A 12,317-nucleotide genomic window follows, 5' to 3' on the forward strand; every position below is an offset into this window, starting at 1 on the left:
GCCCGATTTAAACCCAACATTATTTATGTAAGTAGAGCATTAAAATGGAGCTTCTTAAAAACATTTTCAGGCTGTTTAAATGAGCGAAATCTGTTCAGAATTATGTTAATTACCACAGATCTTCCCATCTACTTTAATATAATTAACAATATCTAAGAAGATAAAATACTTTCAGAACAAACTATTTTTTAACATATAGCCTTAGTGAACACAAAACACAAAATACAACAATAAGACTACACACTGCACACTCATTAAAAATAACCCAAATAAATCAAGAACATTAACATAATTTACAATGACTTTCATCTACCGTACAATAATTAACAATGTCTAAGAATATAAAACACTTTCTGAACTTTTTTTATTTTATTTTAACCATATAACCTCAGTTAAAAACACAAAAGAATCTAAGACAATCTAAGAGAATCTAAGCTCTGCCACTGACTAACTGCCCAGATATATTTCCGACTGATTAAATAACAGGGTTTAGCAAGGCAAACATAGTTCTTACCACAGATTATTTAACCCCAGACCATTTCAGGCAAACCAAGGACATGTTTTAGCTAGAAAAACATAGACTAATAATTAATCCCAGACCATAATCAACTAACCACAGTCAGAATTTAACTAGATAAATCCAGCTTTAACCACAGACAAATTAACCCCAGACTGACCCAGACATACACAGGCACTGGTAGTCAGCATGACTGTAGCTTAATTAACCACAGATTATTCAGCCACAAAATGCTTTACCTCAAGAAAAGTTACTAAAAGTATATTTAGTGTAATAAACACAGCTTTAACCACAGGCAAAGGCTAATTAACCACAGACTCTACCAAAGAAAACACAGGTTTATCTGAACCATCAACAGTTATAAAAAATGAAATGAAATAGTTGTTTTATTCTATAAACTACAGACAACATTTCTCCCAAATTCCAATTAAAAAAATATTGTCATTTAGAGCATTAATTTGCAAAAAATGAGAAATGTCTAAAATAACAAAAAAAGATGCAGAACTTTCAGACCTCAAATAATGCAAAGAAAACAAGTTAATATTCATAAAGTTTTAAGAGTTCAGAAATCAATATTTGGTGGAATAATTCTGGTTTTTAATCACAGTTTTTTCATGCATCTTGTCATCATGTTCTCCTCCACCAGTCTTACACACTGCTTTTGGATAACTTTACACTGCTTTACTCCTGGTGCAAAAATTCAAGCAGGTCAGTTTGGTTTGATGGTTTGTGATCATCCATCTTCCTCTTGATTATATTCCAGAGGTTTTTAATTTGGAAAAATCAAAGAAACTCATCATTTTTAAGTAGTTCCTTATTTTTTTCCAGAGCTGTATATATGTTTAATCTTTTGATTAGAAGTGGTTCATTTAGTGTTGTGTTTTAACCCTGTTCACAAACTTGTTTAGGTTTATATAAAGGTATTAATCTAAAATCAAATGTGAACCAGCAGTCAGGTTTAAGTCTGCTTTCTCACCTGCTTTGTTTGGTCCAGACTTAAGGATTTGTTTGGGTTCAAACCAAAGTAGCAGGTGTGAACGGGTGTGGGCGTGAACCAGAGTTTGGTCTGGACTAACTCTTTTGGCTTTGAAACGTGTGAAAATGCTCTCAAATAAAGCACAAATCATGCTCAATTTGATCTCCACAATGCCACTGCTTTATCATTTGCCATCCTCACTGCAGCTACTGCAGAGAATGAGAGCTAGCACATGCTAACTTCTCAAACTGCTACACTGCTACTCACACAACGTCTTGAAGGCCAGTCAACAAAGCTTAGATAAAGGTGCTGACTGTCCAGCTCTGTACACACAGATATACACACACACATGCTGGCCTTGCTGATTGTTGACAGAGAGAGTGAGAAGCTAAGCTATCTTATTTATCCAGACTGAGAGTGATAATTACACTGTCATGGAGTCCCTGCCTTCCAGCTTCAATAGCATCATTCCCTTTGCTGGGGTCCCCGCAGAGGAGCATAACCAATACACTGGAAAACTACTTTTTAGTACTTTTTGCACTATAACACACACTTGAAATCCTCTAAATTTCCCAAAAAATCGTAAATGTGCATTATAATCCGGTGCTCAGGTATTAAGGAGCAGTAAAGCCACTCTGCTGCAGTTTAGTTCTCTATATAATATATTCGACTGTAACCTGCGCGTCCACCGAGTGAAAACAAGCTATATGGGATAAACCGCTAGCTAATATCACCATGGCTTACCTCAGGAACACTCAGGGTTCCTCAGTGCAGCTCTATAACTGCAGCTAGCACTAGCAATTAGCCGCTAATGCTAATGCTGCTGCACCCAGCCTTAGTGGAAATCTGGAAATCTAAACTTCCTGTAAATAAACAAATGTGCTCAACTTAAACAAAGGTGTTCAACTGGACTTTCTTCACTCTACCTCAACTCAAAGGTGTTTAACTGAGCTTCATCACTTAACTCAAATTAAAAGAGTTTAATTAAGGTTCATCAGTCCAACTCAACTCAAAGAAGTTTAACTGAGCTTTATGACTCCAGCTCAATTGAAAGGAGCTTAATCTAGCTTAATCACTCCAACTCAACTCAAAAGAGTTTTAATTAACGTTCATCAGTCCAACTCAACTTAAAGGCAATCTTTCATGCATCCTTACTCCAACTCAACTCAAAAGAGATTCAATGGAGATTCATCACTCCACCACTGTTCAAAGTCACTCATTTGAGTTTCATCACTCCAACTCAACCCAAAAGAGTTTAATCAAATTTTACGACTCCATCTCAAATCAAGCTTTACTACCCCAACTTAACCTAAAGGTTGTTCACCAGAACATCATCACTTCAACTCAGTTCTAAAGCTGTATGCTATCATATCAACTCATCCCAAAAGGGGTTCAATAGAGCTTCATCATTTAATTAAAGTTAATGATTATACTGTACACACAATGCACTTTAAAACGATGGTGTATATGCAGTTTTAACAGGTCTGCTCATAATTCCGCAATAAAGCTTTGTTCTCAGTTTAAAGTGTTTAAAAGAGTGTTGAAATAAAGCTCACATACTGTAAAAAAAAAAAAAAAACATAATCTTAAGCAGTGTATGATCATCTCAGTGAACCCAGCAGAGGAACGAGCAGTGCTGCACTGCACTCGCCCGTAATTCAGCCACTCTGATCAGAGGTCAGTCTGACGTCTTCAAGGTGAACGGTTAACTCCAGATTCCTGATGCAGCCCTGGGTCTGTGCGCAGATCCGAACACGTGAATATTTCCTGTTTCGGAGCTCGGAGGCCGGAATAGATTTCCTTTCCTCTTCATTATGCAAGCCCTGAGTTCCTGACTGAGGCAGCTCAGACAGCTCAATGCTCTCCCACTCCACACCGTATAAAAATAGCAGAAAACCAGCGGCCGACACGAGCTGCTCATCCATGAACACTGGAGACAATTAAATTACGCAAGGCAGAAACACATCACCTCTGATGAGATCAAACAGATAAGAACACACACAGCCTGAGGAGACTGCAACACTGACTGACCATGAGACTGGAGATGTTTTTAAGGTTCTTACACTGTATATCTGAATGTTTTTAGACACCTTTCTTACTTACCTACAAATTAATTACAATTATTTAGCGCCTTTCTGACACTTAAGGCACTCAACTATGCTAAAAATTACAGTCCACACTCATCCAGACACCGCTGAGAAGCGATAGCCAATCAGACACAGCGTATTCTCAACCAGAAACAACTGTCCACTGGGGAGAGCATATCGGGCCATTTTAGAGTATCCAATTTTCTGGGTAATTTAGAATAATCAATTTATTTAATTATTCTCCATGTCTTCAGAGTGTGGGAAAACACCGGAGTCCCCAGAGGAAACTCCACCCAGATAGGGACTTGAACCCAGGACCCCAGCCTCCATGTAATGAGGCATACACCACAGGGGTATAGAGCCCCAGTACTGAACTGTGGAGCAGTTGAACTGTGTTCTCTGGAATGATGGTGAGTTGAATTATTGGGAATGAGGTGCTCTAAAGATCTTCCGACATCTTCACCTCAATAACCCTTATCCACACTGCTATAGTTACTGCTAGCAATCAAAACCTCACAGCAATGCTCAGAAATCTACAGCCAATCAGATCATATTTACAAATAAGTTAAGGATTACAGCAGCTCTGCACAAGGCTTACTGTAGATGTCTCAGTCACTACTGACTGGATACCCCTCTTCAGAGTGCATCGTTCAGGACAGAAGCTATTAGCACAGCAACAAAGCAGAGCTAACAAACACCACTAACCGTGCAAACCAGCCAATGCTGCAGACCATATTAAACCACCAGCAATGGTACAAACAGCAGCAACAAGAAAGCTACAGGATTCATTATTCAAGATAAATAGCAGCTCTTGTGGGTAGATTCCAAAGTGTTGTTGGTGTTTTTTTTTTGTGTTGTGGATGATTCTTTAGGAAAGGGTTAATGTGGCATTTAGCTCCCAATTTTTGTTAGTTAGGAGGGGTAGGATAGATTTTTCAGGGGTATGAGGATCACTGATAAGATGGCAGAACAAACAAATAGAAAGAAACTCACAAATTTCAGTATTTTTCTTGTTAAAAGTGACGATTACCACTTGTATATTACCATAGTTTAATGTATAGTTTAAATGTTTTATAGCTAAATTCTTTATAACAAGCATAACAAAAGATCGCTAGCAGTCTGTCTCGGTACCTAGCTAGCTATCTAACTTTACTGTTCCACCTTAAATGTTGCAACAGATTTGTTTGGGGCTGCAGCATTTAAGGCGGAACGGAAAAATAAAATAAAGATAAAAGCTAATCAAAGCTAATTTCAGCTCCCCATCACAGATAAATAAAGGAATAGACAGTAATAATTAATGACTTTCTGAAGACATACAATAAAATATGCCCTGAATTGAACCAGTTAACCAGCAGCAGCAGCTCGGTTACTGAACTTTAGCGCTCCTAATGACGTATCGGGTGCTTCAAGAGTTCCAATTCTTAAGGTGGAGGATTTCACTCGAAAATAAGGGGTAGACTGTAAGCCCGGATCAGTTGAATTTACTTTTAAAAAATTGAGGAAACCATTTGCCTTAAAGACGTTAAGTAATGGGTAGAGAAAACTTAAGTTAGCATAACTTAAAACATCAAGTTATTACAACTAAATTGGAAACTTATTTAATTTATTATTTTTTTTGTTATACTGAAAGACCAGATAAGTTGCGTTTACTCAACCAGTTTACTCAATTATTTTTAAATAATGGGTCATGAAAACTTGAGTTAGCATAAATTCAAACATCAAGTTATTACAACTAAAGGGGAAGTTGATTTATTTGTAAGGTAGCCCAGGGGGAATCACTATACACTGATGGTGAGTGTTAGTCAGAAACTGTTGGACACACCCAGTATGCAAATAGGTTGTGACAGAAGCCAATGGAAAAGAAGCTGCCAATGGCAAAACAGACTAAACTCAATTATTATAAGTTGGTTCAACTCAAAGATCTCAGTTTAAATAGTACAGTATATGTGCTCACAAATGTTTAACGAACTCAAAATAGTTGAGTATTGTTTAGAAATCTCAAATTTTATGTAAAACAGACTTAAATCATTTGAGTTCAAACAATGTATGGGTTTACAGTGCCAAGATGTGAAATGGGATTGGGCCTAAAGCCTGCAAATAGTCAAAATTAAAGGATAATTCACTATACACAATGTTTGCCCTTCACAAAATCCCATTAAAGCCCACAGTGTGCCAAAACATTACACACAGGCCGTCTCCTCAGGCTGCACTGTGTTTGTGTTATTATGTTATTACTCCCTCCAGTTATAACTCCTATCAGTTCATCGTCCGCTGGGTGTCTGCAGGCTGCAAAACACTGAGATATTAAGCCGGGGTGAGACAGATGGCCCGTCCTTTACACTGCACTGCCAAACGCTGCCAACATGCACATCCCATATGCTCATATCAGAGATTCCTCAATGTCATTCAGACCCTCCTCCAGAACAGACACAGATTCCAGAGCATTGCTAGTTACAGGACCACTGACGAACTGACAGACAGATACTGAGAATATTAGAGGTGTTACAACAACCTCACATATATCACACACACATATATGTATATATACAGTACCAGATAAAAACATAGACACATCATTAATGAAATTATATAGAAAACAAAAAAGGGGATTTAGTTAAAGAAACCAGAATATGTTGTATATGTTATCTGTTTCTGATTTCCTTTTAGAATGTGTACAAATAATGGAAACCCCCCTGACTGGATACCCCTCTTCAGAGTTGGTACACATCATAAACTCAGTGTCAGAAAAAAAAAAACGAATGGAATTATTTAGTAAATAAAAATGTGATTTGGTTAAACAAAGCAGAATATGTTTTATATGATTGCTTAGATGACAGCTTTGCACATCTTGGCTGCATTTTCTCAGTTAGCTTTAACCGTGCAATCAGACAAATTAGCCAGTAGTCACCTGGAATTCAGGCTTTCAGTTAACAGCTGTGCTGAACTCATCAAGAGTTAATTACTTGAATTTCTTGTCTCTTAATAAAGTGTTTGAGAGCATCAGTTAAAGTAAAGTAGTGAAGAGGTAGAGTTACAGGTATACAGTGAATAATAGCTCTATTAGAGTAATGTTCTAATCTATATTATGAGAAGCAAGAACTACTCAACTAAGTGTAGAAAAAAATACTTTAAGGAATGAAGGTCAGTCAAAGTAGCTACTTAACCAGTTATTTTATGGTTAATGTTACATTTGGCCATAAAGATCATGCAACTGGTCAATAGGGGTGAACAAGATGATAATATTTTATTTTCATCACTGTCCAATGAAAACCACTTATATCCATTTTGTGGATTTTTAGTTTACTACATAATTTGAACAGACAAACTGTCTCTTACACTGTGCCAAAATGCCTTGATAAACGGACCAATAGAAACTCTTCAAAATGACCTGAAATAAACTCATTTTACATTGACTTCCATTGAAAGTTTACAAGGTTTTTTCTATTTTTTTCTTGATCTAACGTTAAAACGCCAGCTGGGAAGGTTGAGGACATTATGTTGATTCAACATAATTTTTTTAAACGTTTGCACAACCATTTAATATTAAATGTTGTTTCAACGTTGAAACGCCAGCTGGGAAGGTTGAGGACATTATCTTGATTCAACATAAAAAAAAATAATGTTTGCACAACCATTTAATATTAAATGTTGTTTTAACGTTGATTCAATGTTGAAATGCCAGCTGGGAAGGTTGAGGACATTATGTTGATTCAACGTAAAAAAAAGTTGTATCGTTTGCGCAACCATTTAACAATAAATGTTGTTTCAATGTTGATTCAATGTTAAAATGCCAGCTGGGAAGGTTGAGGACATTATGTTGATTCAACGTTACATTTTTTAACGTTTGCGCAACCATTTAACATTAAATGTTGTTTCAATGTTGATTCAACGTTAAAATGCCAGCTGAGAAGTTGAGGACATTATGTTGATTCAACATTACAATATTTTTATGTTTGAACAACCATTTAACATTAAATGTTGTTGTTTCAACATTGTTTCAACGTTGTTTCAATGTTGAAATGCCAGCTGGGATGGTTGAAGACATTGTGTTGATTCAACATTAACCTTTTTTAACATTTGCACAACCATTTAACATTAAATGTTGTTGTTTTAACATTGATTCAACGTTATGACATTATGTTGATTCAACATAAAATTTTATTTTAATGTTTGCACAACCATTTAACATTAAATATTGTTTCAATGTTGTGTCAACGTTGTTTTAATGTTGAAATGCCAGCTGGGAAGGTTGAGATTAAAAAATGCTAACGTTTGAAGAACCATTTAACATTAAATGTTGTTTCAACAATGTTTCAAGGTTCGTTGATTCAACGTTAAAATTACCAGCTGGGAAGGTTGAGGACGTTATGTTGATTCAACTTAAGATTTCAACATTTGCGCAACCATTTAACATTAAATGTTGTTTCAACGTTGATTCAATGTTAAAATGCCAGCTGGGAAGGCTGAGGACATTATGTTGATTCAACATTTTTTTTTTTAACATTTGCACAACCATTTAATATTAAATGTTGTTTTAACGTTGATTCAATGTTGAAATGCCAGCTGGGAAGGTTGAGGACATTATGTTGATTCAACGTAAAAAAAATTGTATCGTTTGCGCAACCATTTAACAATAAATGTTGTTTCAATGTTGATTCAATGTTAAAATGCCAGCTGGGAAGGTTAAGGACATTATGTTGATTCAACATTAAACAATTTTTAATGTTTGCACAACCATTCAACATTAAATGTTGTTGTTTCAAAATTGTTTCAACGTTGATTCAACTTTGAAATGCCAGCTGGGAAGGGTGAGGACATTATGTTGATTCAACGTTACATTTTTTAACGTTTGCGCAACCATTTAACATTAAATGTTGTTTCAATGTTGATTCAACGTTAAAATGCCAGCTGGGAAGTTGAGGACATTATGTTGATTCAACATTAAAATATTTTTATGTTTGAACAACCATTTAACATTAAATGTTGTTGTTTCAACATTGTTTCAACGTTGTTTCAATGTTGAAATGCCAACTGGGATGGTTGAAGACATTGTGTTGATTCAACATTAACCTTTTTTAACATTTGCACAACCATTTAACATTAAATGCTGTTGTTTCAACATTGATTCAACGTTGAAATGCCAGTTGGGAAGGTTGAGGACATTATGTTGATTCAACATAAAATTTTATTTTAATGTTTGCACAACCATTTAACATTAAATATTGTTTCAATGTTGTGTCAACGTTGTTTTAATGTTGAAATGCCAGCTGGGAAGGTTGAGATTAAAAAATGTTAACGTTTGAAGAACCATTTAACATTAAATGTTGTTTCAACAATGTTTCAAGGTTCGTTGATTCAACGTTAAAATTACCAGCTGGGAAGGTTGAGGACGTTATGTTGATTCAACTTAAGATTTCAACATTTGCGCAACCATTTAACATTAAATGTTGTTTCAACGTTGATTCAATGTTAAAATGCCAGCTGGGAAGGCTGAGGACATTATGTTGATTCAACATTTTTTTTTTTAACATTTGCACAACCATTTAATATTAAATGTTGTTTCAACGTTGATTCAATGTTAAAATGCCAGCTGGGAAGGTTAAGGACATTATGTTGATTCAACATTAAACAATTTTTAATGTTTGCACAACCATTCAACATTAAATGTTGTTGTTTCAAAATTGTTTCAACGTTGATTCAACTTTGAAATGCCAGCTGGGAAGGGTGAGGACATTATGTTGATTCAACGTTACATTTTTTAACGTTTGCGCAACCATTTAACATTAAATGTTGTTTCAATGTTGATTCAACGTTAAAATGCCAGCTGGGAAGTTGAGGACATTATGTTGATTCAACATTACAATATTTTTATGTTTGAACAACCATTTAACATTAAATGTTGTTGTTTCAACATTGTTTCAACGTTGTTTCAACGTTGAAATGCCAGCTGGGATGGTTGAAGACATTGTGTTGATTCAACATTAACCTTTTTTAACATTTGCACAACCATTTAACATTAAATGTTGTTGTTTCAACATTGATTCAACGTTGATATGCCAGTTGGGAAGGTTGAGGACATTATGTTGATTCAACATAAAATTTTATTTTAATGTTTGCACAACCATTTAACATTAAATATTGTTTCAATGTTGTGTCAACGTTGTTTTAATGTTGAAATGCCAGCTGGGAAGGTTGAGATTAAAAAATGTTAACGTTTGAAGAACCATTTAACATTAAATGTTGTTTCAACAATGTTTCAAGGTTCGTTGATTCAACGTTAAAATTACCAGCTGGGAAGGTTGAGGACGTTATGTTGATTCAACTTAAGATTTCAACATTTGCGCAACCATTTAACATTAAATGTTGTTTCAACGTTGATTCAATGTTAAAATGCCAGCTGGGAAGGTTGAGGACATTATGTTGATCCAACATTATTATTTTTTAAACATTTGCACAACCATTTAACATTAAATGTTGTTTCAATGTTGTTCCAACATTGTTTCAACATTGATTCTACATTGAAATGCCAGCTGGGAAGGTTGAGGACATTATGTTGATTCAACATTTAATTATTTTTTTTTTTTTAACATTTGCATATGTTGATTTAATGTTGATTAAATGTTGATTCAACATTGGAACGCCAGCTGGAAAGGTTGAGGACATTATCTTGATTCAACATTAAATGTTGTTTAAATGTTGTTTCAATGTTGAAGCAACAACAGACGTTACTTCAACCATATTTGAACCACATTTTAACGTTGAAGGTTGATGGTGTGCCATCATGTGTTAATCAGCTAACCAAGCTTTGGTCAAAAACAAAATCAGACTAAATACAATAAGCTGGTCAAAATCTGAAATTCCAGTTTGGCCACATTGACCAGCTTGACCAATGCATCCATGCAGCAGAAAATATAAATATCCCCTTATATTCAGACATACATAAACCCATATAAATATATGTAAATATACTGTATGAGCCTGTATGAGTGGCACAAAACAACACATTACACATTACAGAACACAGTCACACAGTCACTCCATCCCTGTGGGTGTTGTAATCCAGCTATTGCAGCAGAACTGAAGACTGAGCTAACGGACCCACTAACGCCTGCGTAACGCAGCGACCGTTGGCGCAACCGTTACATCCCCCGTTCAGACGATGAGCTGAATAAAGCGGATTAATATAAAAAACACCGGTTTAATTATCTTACCGGACAGCACGGCGTCTGCTGGCTCTCCCGCTGCGGTCATTGAGGCTCCGGACCGCCGCCGCTTCTCTCTCTCAAACAGCCCTTATTTATTTATTTCATTAATTCACCTTAACACACCTCTATTCACACCGGACCCGCCCACACTCCGCTCCGATTGGCTGGAGCTTTGGTACACCGAGCTCAACGCTGATTGGTGGAGAGCTTTGAGACTGGAGAGCAAGCCAATCGCAGAGGAAATAAGGCGGAGTCGCCGCAGTGGGAGGGATGCTCTCAACCAATAGCAGTAGAGTGAGGGCGGGTCTTACCGCAAAACGGGTGTTGAATTGAAAGGAATAAGAAAATAAATAAATAAATCATACCGGCTGCTGCTGCTGCTGTTGTTGCCATGGTTATCATTCAGCTCTCGAGCCTCGCGTTTTTTTTTCTTTCTCTCGTTGTTTTTCAGAGTTTTTGAAACATACTTTACACATTTTTACTTTTATGAAGCAAAAATATATATATATACAGCTCTGGAAAAAAATGAGAGAAAAAAATGAGAGATGGAATATAATCAAGAGGAAGATGGATGATCACAAGCCATCAAACCAAACTGAACTGCTTGAATTTTTGCATCAGGAGTAAAGCAGCATAAAGTTATCCAAAAACAGTGTGTAAGACTGGTGGAGGAGAACAAACTGCAAGAATGCATGAAAATAAAACTGTGATTAAAAACCAGGGTTATTCCACCAAATATTGATTTCTGAACTAATTGATTTTCTGCAAATAAATGCTCTAAATTACAATATTTTTATTTGGAATTTGGGAGAAATGGTGTCTGTAGTTTATAGAATAAAACAATAATGTTCATTTTACTCAAACATAAACCTATAAATAGCAAAATCAGAGAAACTGATTCTCTTATTTTTTCCAGAGCTGTATATAGGAAAATATTATTTTTTATATCCGTTAATTTAGAAGAATTCAAATAAACCCAAATAAGCATAAAGTCAGTAGTCAGTGAGACTGTCTACATTAAATTACTCTAAATAAATGCTATATAACATTAGAATACTAAACCCAAATAAACATTAATAAAATCAGTGATCAGTGAGAGTTAGTGTCTACCTGTAATTAACTCTATATAACATTAGAATACTAAACCCAAATAAACATTAATAAAGTCAGTGATCAGTGAGAGTTAGTGTCTACCTGTAATTAACTCTATATAACATTAGAATACTAAACCCAAATAAACATTAATAAAGTCAGTGATCAGTGAGAGTTAGTGTCTACCTGTAATTAACTCTATATAACATTAGAATACTAAACCCAAATAAACATAATTAATAAAGTCAGTGATCAGTGAGAGTGTCTACCTGTAATTAACTCTATATAACATTAGAATACTAAACCCAAATAAACATTAATAAAATCAGTGATCAGTGAGAGTATCTACCTGTAATTAACTCTATATAACATTAGAATACTAAACCCAAATAAACATTAATAAAGTCAGTGATCAGTGAGAGTTAGTGTCTACCTGTAAT

The 12,317-nt window shown here is 35.4% G+C and overlaps 1 protein-coding gene across 1 annotated transcript in view; it reads right to left on the reverse strand.

Moving 5' to 3' along the window:
* Positions 1–10,879, reverse strand: part of fam135b (family with sequence similarity 135 member B) — a 111,816-nt gene extending 100,937 nt beyond the window's left edge. Inside the window, exon 1 of the mRNA XM_049474898.1 lies at positions 10,792–10,879. The gene's annotated coding sequence lies outside the window, so the exon portion shown is untranslated. The remainder of the gene's footprint in view (positions 1–10,791) is intronic.
* Between the last annotated feature and the right edge of the window lie 1,438 nt (positions 10,880–12,317).

The sequence above is a fragment of the Astyanax mexicanus genome, chromosome 2 (assembly GCF_023375975.1).
Source record: "Astyanax mexicanus isolate ESR-SI-001 chromosome 2, AstMex3_surface, whole genome shotgun sequence".
Lineage (NCBI taxonomy): Eukaryota > Metazoa > Chordata > Actinopteri > Characiformes > Acestrorhamphidae > Astyanax > Astyanax mexicanus.